The sequence below is a fragment of the Ostrinia nubilalis genome, chromosome Z (assembly GCF_963855985.1).
Source record: "Ostrinia nubilalis chromosome Z, ilOstNubi1.1, whole genome shotgun sequence".
Classification (NCBI taxonomy): domain Eukaryota; kingdom Metazoa; phylum Arthropoda; class Insecta; order Lepidoptera; family Crambidae; genus Ostrinia; species Ostrinia nubilalis.
The window spans coordinates 22831996-22847392 of record NC_087119.1 but is presented as its reverse complement, the minus strand read 5'-3'; the positions used below and the strand labels follow the sequence as shown (position 1 = coordinate 22847392).

The 15397-nt window shown below is 35.7% G+C and overlaps 1 protein-coding gene across 1 annotated transcript in view; it reads left to right on the top strand.

Moving 5' to 3' along the window:
- Positions 1 to 212: 212 nt before the first annotated feature.
- LOC135086712 (LIM/homeobox protein Lhx9-like) overlaps positions 213 to 15397 on the top strand; it is a 37309-nt gene continuing 22124 nt past the window's right edge. The window contains exon 1 of the mRNA XM_063981489.1: positions 213 to 302. The gene's annotated coding sequence lies outside the window, so the exon portion shown is untranslated. The remainder of the gene's footprint in view (positions 303 to 15397) is intronic.

Genomic DNA, 15397 nt, shown 5'->3' with positions numbered 1-15397 from the left:
CAGTCGCTTGTCTACGTTTTGGTGTACTCGCTTTAGCGTGTGCGTTTGCCGGTAAGCAGAGAGAGATAGGTATATGCAGTCGAGCTGTCGCTCGGAAACCGCATGCAACGAACGGGGCCCGTGGATTGGCCGGCTGGAGATGCGAGGCGTGGCAACGCTGCAGCATCGCGTCGCCCCTCAGATGTCTGCCGGTCTTCACAGTGCCGCTTCCAATTTTCAAACAGTTCAATGCGTATTGTAACTGTTTGGCAGCGTATTTAACCGCGCCGCGCGACGTTGCCAGTCCGCGTTACAACTAGGAGGTAATATTTACACGTATTTTTTAATGTGCCGTCATGAATGATAGGCTAGGGCGGTAAAATTGCGCGGCTTTTTCGCATCATTGACACTGGACGTGTCTTTTATAAATTACTAAAGTGTCTGTCCATTTCCATTTTTGAACTTTGACATCATGTAGTGGTTGTTCTTTTTTTACCGGGACAAGTATACCTAGGAAATTTTTGTTATTTATCTCGTTTCAAAAATGTTATGAAATATTTTTTAGAAATTGCACAAGAATAAATAAACATTTGAAAATAAAAAAATGTTTTTAGGATAATTTTTTTTTCGAATTTTTAATTTTTATCCAATTTCCGAATATCCGATGGGGAAAATAAATCTCTGCAGTCACTCTGCCTTTGGAGCACGTTGGGTATTTTCTTGGAAACTCAGCGTGGAATTTTCTAGAGTTCGGAGTTAGTGTAGCCTCAATGAGACGTGATGTGCAATTAGTTGAGTTATCATTTCAGGGGTTAATTTTGAAGGTCATTCACTCCAAATAAAAAAATGTGCATGGTTTGACATATCAGACGTTAGGGCGTTTGACGGACGTAACGGAGAGTGGAGACAATATTTTTGATGTAACTTTTAGATAAAATGAAACTTAATAAAAATAAATAACAAAATACCTTATCTTTTGCTGACATTTATGATAGTCTTACAGATCAACAAGTTACATTTAAGTTTACAAGGTTATAAATAATGAAATTACAGAAAAACTTAAGTCAGGGAAATAAGTAATCTTCTGAAAACACAACATTAACGGATTTTTATAAATCTAATTGATATGAAGCGTTAACAATGGCGTAATGGTTCTGATTAAATAGAAATAGACAATTAGCAGTATTTAAGGTATTTTACAACGGTAAGGCTGAGTTGCATCAAGTAACTTTAACGGTAACTATGACGATAAACGGTGTGTTTTGTATGGAGTTTGACAGACTTTTGACGTTTGTCAAAGTTGAAGTAAGATGGTGCAACCCAGCCTAATAATAATATTGATGAGAAGCAATTATGCCAAGACAGATTCAGGCAAACAGAAAGACTTTTGTTATGATGCTAAGACTTACTTAAGCAGGTATGTATAAAAGGCATAGTAGACGATCACCGAAATCCCACGTATGTAGATAAATGAAAATTGAGGCAATTCGGAAAATGCGATAGCTTCGGTTTTCAGTCCAATAAATACTGAATGAATTAAGACCATTGCCCAATAGAATAGGGTTTATAATGCAATGAGGATGTTTAATTAATTTTCGCACCCTGTCGGCGATAATGAGGTAAAATATAATTAAGGATATTGGTAAACTATAATATACGTTTGTAGGGTTATCGATGTTGTAAGCTTTCATCATTAAAATATCTTTCTTTATTTATGAACTATTAGAATTAGAATACGTTTTTATATCTTAATTTTGAAAATATAAAATATTTCACTAGAATGTAGAGTTTCATTTATTATTTTGAATCATACATTTATGTATATTGAAATGCTTCGCCTTATTTAATTTGTTTCATTAATTATTTATAATTGAAAATAAATAACTCACTGTCTTGTTGCGATTCAGATATTCGTGTTTCGATTGTTTGATATTCATTTTTTTAGTTATTTATTGGGTTCCACACCGGCTTTAGATTAACTTTAATAAATAAATCTGTAGAGAGATTCACGCCCGTATTCACAAACATTACTATGAGGTCTCACATTGCGCGTAGACGCATAGGGTGACACACGAACCAATCACAGAGCTCTTTCAACGCTGTGCGTTTTATTTGCTGCTTCACTGAAGCAAGCATCGTTTGTGAATACGGGCATGAGAATTGTCTTGATGATCGGCTGTACTTTAGGAGCAAAAGATATTTGCCTAATGCTTAGTTATTTGTAATTGGTTTCATTTATTGATCCTATTGCGATGTAGTCAGAAAATAGTATCAAATCATCTCAGATTAACCCGTGAGTCTTTTAGAAAAATATTGTCAAATCAAAATCACAGATTTAATGGGCACTTATATTATTATGACTGTCAAAACAAAATTAATTAAGGAATACAAGTGAAATATGACTGGCTTGTAAAATATTTGGCTATTCGGACGATTCTTGCTTTGTTTTTAATATCAAGGAGATTTCGTAGTTATTTTATTTTATCACATATTCCAGGAACCAAGTGTTATTAATTATTATAGTGTGTACATAGATAAATGGGAATCGAAATATAGAATACGAGGAATGAGAAAAATTAAATTACGATCATAGCAGTGTTAAATTGTCTTTTGGTATGATGTATTTTCTATGTTACGAGTATTTACCTAATTCTACGTGGTATGCAGTTGGCAATTTGGCATAGCATGCTAATTACTATTGTTCCATAGGGTTCCAAAGTTTGTGTAAGGTGAGACTAATGAGTATGAATTAAACGATCAAATATCAACAGACTCAATTGAGGCAATTGCCTATTGGACATTTGGCATTGTCCACAGAGCTCTAGAGATTTTTGAGCTTGAGCTATTATTACCATAAAGGGTTATAACGGCGTATTTTCATAAATAAGCCTTTATGGCGATTTCTGACTAACATTTTAAGTTTTGAATTAATGAACCACTTAGCTATTATGCTAATCCATACTATCTATTCTATTTAATATTATAAACGCGAAAGTAACTCTGTCTGTCTGTCTAGTTTTCTGTCTTGCTTTGATGAAATTTGGCATAGATAGTTTGAGTCCCGGGAAAGGACATAGGATAGTTTTTATACCGGTTTTAGAAACAAGGACGCGCACGATATTTTTCTGTGACAGACAAAATTCCACGCGGGCGAATACGCGGGCGGAAAGCTAGTAATAAATAAAATAAGATAATTCGTGTAGGAAGTCCAAATAAATAAATTTACAGACTCCGTAGTGTGCTTTCTAACAACATTTTCCCTGTATTTTTTCTTTGGATCCTTAAGACTTATCCTAATATTTTCGGAAGACTGCGCTACGCAGTTTTTCAGAGACATTTTAATTGATCGTTGTAACTCTGAGCCTTGCCCGTCTTCGAGGGGGTAATTATCGCCCCAGATTGGGGACCACTGGTTTCTTAAAATGTCTGCATATTATTTCTATCGCCTTAATCAAACGTGCGAAACCCGATGTTGAATTGCGGCGCGCGCCACAATCTATGGGACTGTGTAATTGCATCGCATATTTGCACGTAATTAAAATATGTAGAACAAGAACCCTTTAACGACCTAATTGCTAGTTCGCCTGGAAGGACGGTTTACACCTCACGACTTACCTATATAATTGTTTAAAAAAGTGTTTGAAAGAGTTAATAAATTCACACAGGTTGGACATTGACAGAAATAAAATGTACCAACAATGACAGAATAACACTAGCCTGTGATGGACGTATATTATGATGAACTAATAATGAGTAGACGTGTACCTACATTTTTATATTTATTAGTAGCTTTGATTCAGTGTAACTATTTGCCAATTTTCACATTTTTTTTATAATTGACTGCTATTAACATCAATATTTTTAGCATCATAATTTTAGTATCTTTATTATTTCAAACGACTTGTATTATTATTTTTATTAAATGCTGACTTCAATTTGTTTTCATTCTTTAACTTAAAGGATAAACTAGAACTCGAGAGTTGAGAAGAACAGCAATTAAGATTAAAAACCATGGCTGTTCTGCAACAGTCGTAAAAGTAAGTGATTGTCTGGAATTAAAGTATACATTTATTAGTTTAACGTATGATTTTCTCTTTCAGGGGTCATGAGAGCTTTACAACTTCCTTGATAAAATAATAATCAGACATGTTAAAGCTTAAACCGCAGCGTGTAAAGTGCGCTAATAATGTAGCTAATAACATAACTGTTTAAAATTAAATCGTCGCGTTTAAATCGCTATAGAGTAGCTAATTACGTCACTATGAATGGATGGCGTTGGCGACTGAATGAGCGTTGTGCTACACTGTTTGTCTCGTAATTACTTCATTATGTGGCGTTTGGATTGAACCTCCCAATTAACAGATTGAAGAAATTTACGTGTGGTGCATGTAAATGTTTAGCCAGTGGCTAACTGGCAAATTGATGAAAATCATTTTGTCATTTATAAGGACGTAATACTACTAGCCTACATCAGTATAAATTTACTGCCTCTCAATGACAGAAATAAATTTTATCCTCTAACCATTTCCCAATGAAAACATTTGAGCTACCACAACTTTGTTGAAACAACTTTTATCTCTGTTAAAAATTCGCTAAAACGTTATTCACTACATGAATTAAAACTGAGTCGAAAATTGTTTGCAATTATCGCACTGCAACTAAACGCGTTAAACTTTATATTCTATTAAACAGTTTCTCACTAACAAAGTGCGAAAATACTGCAATTAACCACAAAATAGTGCTAGATGTAGTAAGACAATAAATTGTTGTAATTGTTGGTGATGATTGAGCAGTAACATCTTTTTTAAAATGGGTGCTGCTAGCTAGACGTATAATTAAGATGGTTAACAATAATCATTTCTTATTTATTATTAAAATACATCTAAATTATACCGTTGAGCAGATTTGGAGAAAGACAATAAGTTTTTTAAGACTTTTTAGAATGTACCGTGGGTGTCGTATAAGAATTGTCTGTCTTTAATAAGCTTAATAAATTATTGTTCCTAGACATTGTTCACAAAATATTAGTTTTTTATTGCATCTTCAACAGGAACAACTTACTAATTGATCTCGCTAGAAATCTTTCACTTTTGGTTTATTAATTACTAAATATAAATAAATATCTTTGGACAATCTCACACAGCGCCATCTAGCCCCAAAGTAAGCAATTAATATGCTTGTGTTATGGGTGTTAGCTTAACGGATATACTACTTATATTATACTTTTTTTTTAAATACATACATATTATACATAGTAACACCCAGACCCGTCACAGAAATTAAAATTCATCATTTCAATTTCTGCCCGGCCGGGAATCGAATTACTGTTGTTATTTATAAAACAACAATAGTTTATATTGTCACTAACAGTTAAGTAATTTTATTTTTAATTGTTTTACTTGCGATTGTAAACCTAGGGTGAAAATACTAGTCCACCGAAAACCATGTAAAGTAATTTTCCTATCACATTTTGAAAGAAAATTGTCCCATGATTAGTCGGTCGGTGTAAACCGCACTCAATTGCAGCTAATCACATTATTCTGAATGAGAAGCGACTGAATGAACTGCGCTCTCGCCTTTTGTTTGGTTCGTGATTTGTTCATTAGTATAGTACTTATAGTATGGTTAGATAATGCACATGGAAGATTGTCTGTAACTACATACTATAGGTACCTACGTTATGAAAAAAACAGCCTTTCCTTGTGTACGAGAAAACTCACGAAAAACATGCCACTGTAAATAAAAAGTTGAATCTTTTTTTCTGGCACTTACAATTACCACGAATATTGGCCTGCCTTACTTTCTTATTAATGATCTGCAGCAACTTAAGGTAAACTTTGTATATTTTATTTATGTAGTCACAATAGGGTCGATTTCGCAACAAAAATGTACGAAACAAATGAAAGGCTATACAATGGTTATCGGGATACAGTTTATTTTATTGGTGGAACGTCAATCTGCGCTCACACCCGATTTGCCAAACGCTTGAAAACATTTTTGTTTGTAGCGTTACAAGTTTCAGTTCACTTGCCATGTTAAAAGTTCCAGTAACGAGGCAGTTCGATATAAAAAATAGATTTTAAAATAGAAGTACCAGTCACGAATTCGGAGTGTTTGTTTTTTATCACGTGATTGGCACGGTGTTATCAGTGGTCAGTTTGGTTCATTGATCCTTGCGACGCTAATGATTACCTTATCAGTTATCAGATGGTTAGTAAAATCTAATTTTCCTGTTGTAGGTACTATAATTGTCTAAAAATATTAAATACCGGAACTTGTATTTGAATGATTTCAATAGGAGTACAGGCTAAGTACCTACTTAAAACAAGGTTCATATAAATATAATAAGTTGAGCTGCTGCTGTAGGTATGTTTTCAGTATTTCTAATTGAAAACGCTTACCTATCATAATTTTAAACAGAGATTTTAAAAAATACCTTTATATTTTATAACCATAAAATCTCGTTTGGAAAGTGAAATAAATAAATGCAACAGTATCTCGATTGAAGAAACTAACATTCGATACTGATCTTACTCGCTCTATTTAATCTTTCATACCATTGCTTATCCGCATTATAAGTCAATATTTCTTCATAAAATTTCTATGAAATACAGAAAAGATCTCGACGAAAATGTATTGTATCTGTCCTGGGCCGATCGTTGGATTGGCCACATTGTGATGTGCCCGGGCATATTGTGGTAGGCCGACACTTCATGATTTGGCCGACCATATCGCGATGTGCCCATTATAAAGTCGGGTGGATCGACGAGAACAACCTATTTGTCGATATTTAATGTAAAATAATAAGGAGTTGAATCCAATGTAGAGACGTTGATAGAACCATAGTTATACTGCGTTGCTTCGTAAACTGACTAAAAGCCATGTTGAAATGTTATTACAGAAGATTACAACCAAGTTTGAGTTTAAAAGCCACTTATTCATGAAATTACAATTCATTCGGATTGTAAAACTAACAAAAAAAATCTGTTGAAAACGAATCCAAAATCATGATAAAAAATAGGTAGGTATCTAAAAAGCAAAGTCAGAATATCATAAACCAATCCCTGATCAATCACAACTTCAAACTACACAACCAAGTATAAGTACAGAGAATTTAGCCTAACACGGGCGCTTAATCGATACTGTATAATATTCCTGGAGCAAACAAGTACAAGTACAGAGAATTAAGCCCTCGGCTTAAAATTTGTGATTAAATTTCACCCCGCGTACGCCAAAATTCGGTGTTCAATTGCGAACATCCCGTTCCTGAAAGCCTGGCCGATCGATCCGCGACAGGCTTTGTTTCAGTTAAGTGTTGAGGGCCTATCTAAAAAATTAAAGCTGCAAGAATTGTTAACATTTTTTCATGTATTTTGTTTCCGAATTCCCAAAGTTAGAGCATACTCTATTTTCTTAAATGGAGGATTTTTTTTACGTCAAACGGTTATAAGTAGTTTAAATTAAAATTTCTTGTTCTCCTACCAGAACCAGTTAATTACACGTTTCTGACTTAAATACATGCAGTACACTCCTTAGAAGTACAGATCTGAGTGCTAAATGATTTATTTAAATGCAAGGAAAATAATTCCCAAGGTATAGGAGTATTACTATTCTGCGAATTACTAACAGAGTTCCCGCGGGAAGCGCCGCATAACTGGTGAAGTAATTCCTTAATGTTACTCACATAAATGTGATATTATGAGAAAGCTTCGTGAGTGCTCACCCAAGGTTCTAGGACGTCGAGCAATGTTCTGCTTCCAAGAATCGGAACAATATAGCAGTTCTCGTTGTGCAATATGAGGTAACATTTTATTCGGAAACAATTTTGCTTTCCTTAGTTTTAATTGAGGCGTTCAAGAGTATTGGGAATACATTTTCATTGTAAAAAATAATGGTGAACAATTGTGAAATTATTATTTTAATTGTACCTATGTCAAAAAATGCTTCAACAACTTTTATGGAGTTGGACAGTCCATTTAAGGCTTGTTTTGTTTAGTAAACCGACTTAATAACGTATGCATATTGACGTTACTTTCCCTACCAGGAGAGGGTAATGGGAATTTTAGTAATTTCCTGACCATAAATAACTAGTTAATTTTAGTATAAAAACCAGTTTTAACAAAGTGAGAACACTTCCTCGTCCCTTAAATATTTAGCTGTGAACATGTGAGATAACAAAACAAAACACAATCAATATTCCGTAACAACATCGTGCTCGTATCGTTTACGGCCCGTATTATTCCTCCTCAGCACGCGGTACACAGAGGGTCAAAATTAGGGGCGCGCGGATCTTAGCAACGAATCTCGGTTGGGGGTGGGGCGGTGGGGATTCCGCCCCTGGTCGCAAATACCCCCATTCGCGTTTAACGGGTTGCGAGAGAGATTCGTGCGTTTTTGCAGCATATTTTTCGATGCGGGATTACGACAGCTCGTGAGTGTACAAAAATTAAGTGGAGTGGGATTGTGCTTGTGTTTTGTTTTGTGTAAGTCTGTTTTGTTTTTATACTTGATAAACATTTGAACTTCACACGCATTTAACTCATTGTCATAGGTATGCAATTTTCTTCTTAGTAGAATTGAAAGGTGGCCTAAATCATTTTATAAATCTTGTCCTGAATACTACACATAAAAGTTAACTTAAAACGTAAACGTCATCATCGTCATCATCATTTCAGCCACAGGATGTCCACTGCTGAAAATAGGCCTCCCCCAATGACTTCCATTCCACATCACACGGTGGGTAGCGGCCTGCATCCAGCGCCTTCCTGCTACCTTTATTAGGTCGTCGGTCCACCTTGTGGGTGGACGTCCCACTCTGCGTTTTCCGGTATGCGGCCTCCATTCCAGAACCTTGCTGCCCCATCGGTCGTCAGTTCTGCGTACTATGTGCCCTGCCCACTGCCATTTCAGCTTGCTAATCCGTAAACGTATTCAATAATAAATAATTCATAATTAAGTAGGTAATAATTAGGATCTTCTTGATGTATTTTTATACTCGTAATGTCCATAACATTGCTTTCTCCATACTAACACCAAAATGATATCAACTTAAAAAAAATATAAACAAAGCATTCATAGTTCCTATGCCGTCAAGTTTACGTATTTAATTACTAACTAATAATATGACGTTTGCCGTATCTTTATTTTCCCCATAAAATCCCGATAACATTGTTTTGGTGAGGTTAAGCCCAGTTTTTTATAGGTGTTAAAATAAAACGAGGAAACGCACGATCATTAAGTTTATCAATCTTTTCCGATGAAATCGTAAAATTTTAATGGAACTAAAAACAAAATAGTGCACACACCGCGGAATAAGTCATATTCTTGAAAATAATACTGCAATATTTTTAATTCAGGTCCGCAATAATTCAGGTGTCCACGTTAGGTGCCGTTTTAGGTGTTTACAAAGAAGGTAGAAACGTGCCCCATCTAAGAATTCAAACTCTAAGGGCTTGAGGCTTTAGAACCAATATAAAACAATGCTAAGCTAATAATATCTCAGATTACTAATATACTTTTTTATATATTTTTTCCAAAATAATACACTTTCCACGTTGATCGATTGGTAGCGGCCTTACACTTTCATGTGAAATAACAAGTGTATTTAAAAGAAAGCACTAACTGTCACACGAAGTGATTTTTTCCCAAAAATCCAGAAAAGTTGGGGTGATATTCTATTACGTTTGGGTTCAGAGAAATGTATTTAAAGCATTCCTGGTAGATGTTTGAAAGAAACAAACATCAGCCAATACCTAGCATTCTGGAACTTCGAGCAACATACAAGTCCCAGTAAAGATGAGCGTGAGCTACCCGTACCTACATTCTATTTTACAAGTTTTTATTTACTTTCACATATCTGGTGTAGGCAAATCTTGCAACATAAAATTAACCCACTTCCCGGTTTCCAATTTTACACTTTTTAGTTGTATCTCAATGTCAGGGCACTGGTCATCATTTAGCACCAAAGTATTTGGGAAGACGAACCCAACAAACCCAAACTCGATAAGTTTCCGTCGTCGTTTCGTTTAGGAGTTCCTATAACCACCTCCTGACTCCATCATCAGGACCTGGACATCATCTAGCACTAAAGTGCTCAAAAAGACAAATCCAACGAACCCAAACTCGACGAATCTCCTCGGTTTCGTTCAGGAGTTCCTATGGCCAACTCCCGAATCCATTATCAGGGCCCTGGGCATCATCTAGAACTAAAGTGCCCGAAAAGACAAATACAACGAACCCAAATTGGGTGCAATTCCGCTGTTTCGTTTAGGAGTTCCTATGGCCACCTCCTGTCTCCATCATCATACTAGTTCAATGGTACCATGACATTGTATTGTCATCGTATTTACATTAGTATATCTTTAGCTCAAATCGGTTGAGGAGAAGTGGTCTTAAATTCAGTTGCAAGATTTGCTCACACTTACAAACAAGCAATATCAAGCTTATAATTAAAAAAAAATTGTGCCCAATTCATGACTTAAAGGAAACTATGGTTACAGCTTATTTGCTATTGCTAAGCAGTAAAAGTAAACTTTAGGCTACAACAGTCGTAAACCAATTAATTTGCAGCGGGTTGATTGCGCCAATAACTCTGTTCCAACGATAAGATACGCTTTGTTTAGTTATAGCAATAACTTTGGGAACGGCTTTCAATTAGAAAGTTCCAAACTTTGTTTATTTATTTAAACTTTGTTGAAATATTTCAGTCTTGTTTAGTGTATTTTCGTGGAGCTTCAAGGTAACTATTTACTATCTGAAACTTTTCGGAAGTGAATTGTGACTACCACCTATACACAGGTAGATAATATAGCAAGAAAAAATATAAGTTTCATTCCCAAGCATGAACTTAATCCAACCAATCCGTTGTTGTGAAGTCTAACCATATGAACTTTACAACGAAGTTTGTAAATATTTATGAATTGTGGTAAAAGACGCGTACGAAACTTTTTATATTTTCGATATTATACTGTAAAATGTTCGCAACTCTTCAGTTAGTTTCTTTCTGATTTCTAAATCGAAGTAAAGTACAAAATCTTTTGCTAGAGTTATTGATACAATTGTTGTCAGATTCTAATCCGACAATGTCTGCCCAAGAACTGTTTAGGCTGTCGAAAAATCCGTAAAAAAATAATAAAGAATCGCGTCCACGTACTTTAATTTCATAATTCCAAAGCGCGCGTGTGAGCCAGCCTGTTTTAATGAAGTTTGGCTGTCCGTCACGGCCCGTGGCCCGTAGACAGTGTGTAAATTACCCGACTGCACCATTATCGGTATGCAGCTAGACGGACCCCTTAATTGGCCGAAAAAAGTTTCCACGCGTGCCCGCTGGCCGCAAGGTCGAAAATGTTAAAAATATAGGATGTCCCTAAAATAGTGTCATTCGGAGAAACAGTGCCAGTGCCTCTAGCTAGACGGTGTGCAGGTACTTATAATTCGCTTGAGAAGGAATTTAAAGCCGGGTCCTGACAGGTGTAATGCGTAATGGAATGTATAGTGTAATGTAATGGAAACAGTATGGGCAGCACTTTATTCGTTCACACGTGATTCGTGTTACTGCATTACACGACGTTATTTTACATTACACATTACACCCGTCTGGACCCGGCTTAATTCGATAAGATTATACCTACCTACTTATCAAACGCTTTTTAGATGATATAGCAAATTGAATATTATTGGTAATGCAAATCATACTCTGAAAAATCTCTGCAAAAGTGAAGACTTAATTAGAAGACTGTATATTTTATGTATTCACATTATCAAATAGCAAAATGGAAGAGAGAAGCTGTGGTAGGTATCTGTTTCAGATTTGCAGTCTGGGTCTAATTCAGTAATTTAATTGACAATAAGTACCTAGTTTCTGACAGAGTGACATTGTTGCCTTCTGAGGCCCAACCACATTGAAACAAGTTTGAAACTAAATTCGGAAACAAAGTCCACAGAGAACTCCCTACCATCAAATAAACACTTTATTCATTCTACGGTTCTTACACTGTATACTGAGTAATTTTGAAAGAGCCCATTTTAATAATTTACTGCTACCATTACGCCTATGTAATGCCCATAGATCTTGTTTTATTTCGTACAATTGTACATTTATGTACGTTTTATAGTTTGTATATTGCATTGTTGTTATAAATAATGGGTGTTTGCCGTGACTATGTAGATATCGTAAATGGACAGTATAAAGAAGACGTAAAAGTTAAATAATATTGTATAGTAAAAATTTCAAAATATCAGCACCTCTTCCGTACTTAACTTAAAACTTAACGTATCTATTGTCAATTTTGGAATTATCGTTGTAGGTAATCTAAAGATACGATCTTTTCTTAAAAAGTTAATCAGTAAAACAGTATAAATAAAACAAAATCTTTGAATAAAGTTTAGTATTTTGCAAGCCGCTTCTAAAATTCCATCTTAGATCCCGGCATTTTCCCGAATTTTCCACTACAACGTAAATTGAGGGCAATACCGGCGGTCGCGGGAAATAAAACAAAATGCAATCGCAACATATTCCACGTTTCCGTCGCAATATACACGTCCCGAGAGTCTGTCGGTTTCGATGCGATATTTAAATCGACTTTGCACTTTGAAAGTTTCACTTTGACAGCATACGCGTTTTAATTTGCTCTGTATGTAGGTACATCGTTATGCGTGATTCTGTGTGGTAATAAAATCTATGAGCTACAACACTAGAAAAAAAGCTAAGTAGTGCCTTTGAAATAGTGCAAATGCTAAATTCTTTATGTAGTCAAAATGTTCTCATAAATATTAAACCTTTCATAGTTAAAATTGTGTTTCATAGTACGAGTAGGTATTATTAGTGTTAAATAATAGCTTAGGCAAATAAGAGTTTTAGTTACACCAATAGCATTATTTTACTTTTGTCTAAATATTCTAGGATAGCATAAATTTCCTCTAACAACAACAAAAACGTTTTAAAATTATTCGTTGCAAAATTAGAGAATCTCTTAAGTTGCTATTTTTGTGGGCTGTTCAATGACTCCGGCGCAAAAACAAATACAGCTATAACAAATGTGTCTACGAATGCCTCGGGATGGTTTACAATGTAAATAATGATAATTGCTATTAATTAGGAAAGAAACTTGCGTTTGAGCGAACTTGTTGAGGTCTGCACCACTAATTTGTTTAATGCTAGATAATGTAGTCAATTGATTGAAAGTTTTCCTGGAAAAAGTTTTAAAATATTTGGAATCGGAATACATTAGGTTAAATATATTTTTCAGCGATGATTGAATGACCTTTTGGAACAGTTTGAAATAACCTAAAAACTTCCATTAGTTCCTATATTATCCCTTTTCCCGATAAATGAACCTTATTTAGAGTCTAATCATGGCACTTGTAATAAGCCTTATTTATCAGCGGAAGGTATCTTCAGTTTTGAATATCTAAAATAACTTAAACGCAAATAAATTATAATATCAAATTCCAAATAAATAGTTGGATAAAGTCAACCGCTTCAAGTTAAATAATCACTTCAATAAGATCAAAGGAAAATTTTCCCTGTTCAAACTTTTGTTGCGTTGATAGTATTTTAAACTTTCCTGAAGAGGAATGGAAAATAAACTTAGTCTACGGGTAAAGTTATATTATTGTAGTTCTTTTTATTCTTAACGCCAACTTGTTACTAGGGTTTAAACAGCTAAGGATTCGATATCTTATACTCTATGACTTCTTTTGTAGGCCAGTAGAATTAAACACAAAAATTGATTAAATCGGAAATAATTCCTACAAAAGATTTTTTTGCTTTAATGGCTTCATTGGTTGCCCATTAAGACTCTCCTAAGTTTTCGACTTCGACGGAGTTGTGCTTAAGTGGTGGGGGCCCCCGAAAGGGGCGTTTTTGCGGTTTTCCGGTTATACCGCGTAAAGGACTTACCCTATCGAAAAGTGGTCTTCATGACGGTTAAAGGGCACTTAATCCTGCATTGAATAAGACCAAATTCATATGTTTTGGACAAACCGTTCTCGCGCTAAAGTTCGGCAAAGTAGAAAATATACGTATAATTAATGACCCTCTCCACGTCCAATGGCTTGTTACCCACATGCTTCCAAGCCTTGTAAAGGGTCGCCTTAACCAGTGTAACCCTAACAAGGGTCACGAGTTTGATTCGCTTATCCTTGTTCGTCCCAGCCGTTCCTTAACTGCGGTTGCTGCACCTCTTCCTGGCACTCTCCTGAACGACTCTGTGTTACCTAATGTGGCTGCCCCTCTTCCTTGTACCCTCCTGTACGATTTCATTGCTTAGCCATATGCCTGGTCCAAGGTTCGACGCCACAAAATCAACTTCGTACGAGTGAAAATAGTTTAAATACTATTTCTCGTGCTTGCAACATTTTTCTTTACTGCTTCGCCTCTATTAGTTGTAGAGTGATTGTATATATCCTATAGCCTTCCTCAATGTATGAGCTATTCAACACAAAAATAATGATTTCAATCAAACTAGTAATTCTTAAGATTAGCGCGTTCAAACAAACAAACAAAAAACTCTTCAGCGTTTTAATATGAATTTGTTGTTGTTGATTTCTGGCGTCGAACCTTAGACCAGGCATACGGCTAGGCAACGTAGTCGTGCAGGAGGATACAAGGAAGAGGGGCAGCCACAGTAGGTAACACAGAGTCGTTCAGGTGAGTGCCAGGAAGAGGTGCAGCAACCGCAGTTAAGGAACGGCTGGGACGAACAAGGATAGGCGCATCAAGCTCGTAAGCCTTGATAGGGTTACACTGGTTGAGGTGGCCCTTTTCAAGACTTGGAAGCCTGTGGGTAACAAACCATTGGACGTGGAGAGGGTCATTAATTATACGTATATTTTCTACTTTGCCGAACTTTAGCGCGAGAACGGTTTGTCCAAAACATATGAATTTGGTCTTATTCAATGCAGGATTAAGTGCCCTTCAACCGTCATGAAGACCACTTTTTGATAGGGTAAGTCCTTTACGCGGTATAACCGGAAAACCGAAAAAATGCCTCTTTCGGGGGCCCCCACCACTTAAGCACAACTCCGTCGAAGTCGAAAACTTAGGAGAGTCTTAATGGGCAACCAATGAAGCCATTAAAACAATAAAATCTTTTGTAGGAATTATTTCCGATTTAAAAGCTAATTCTACTGGACTATTGTGAATTTGTGTTCATCTTGGAATCAAATACGTAACAAAATAATGTCTTAGATTTACCGATACCCACATCACCTAATTTCGAATTGCGTTTGTTGATGGACGTTTTGCGTGATAGAACACACTTTATTGTACATCACACAAGATAAAAAAGAAAAAAAAAAGATGCAGTAAAATTTAGTCGGCCTTATCGCTATGGGATCTCTTCCAGACAACAGACAAAGATGGTTCGACTCTTATACTTAAGTTAGGTCCGTATAAAGGAGGAGAAATCTTCGTTAC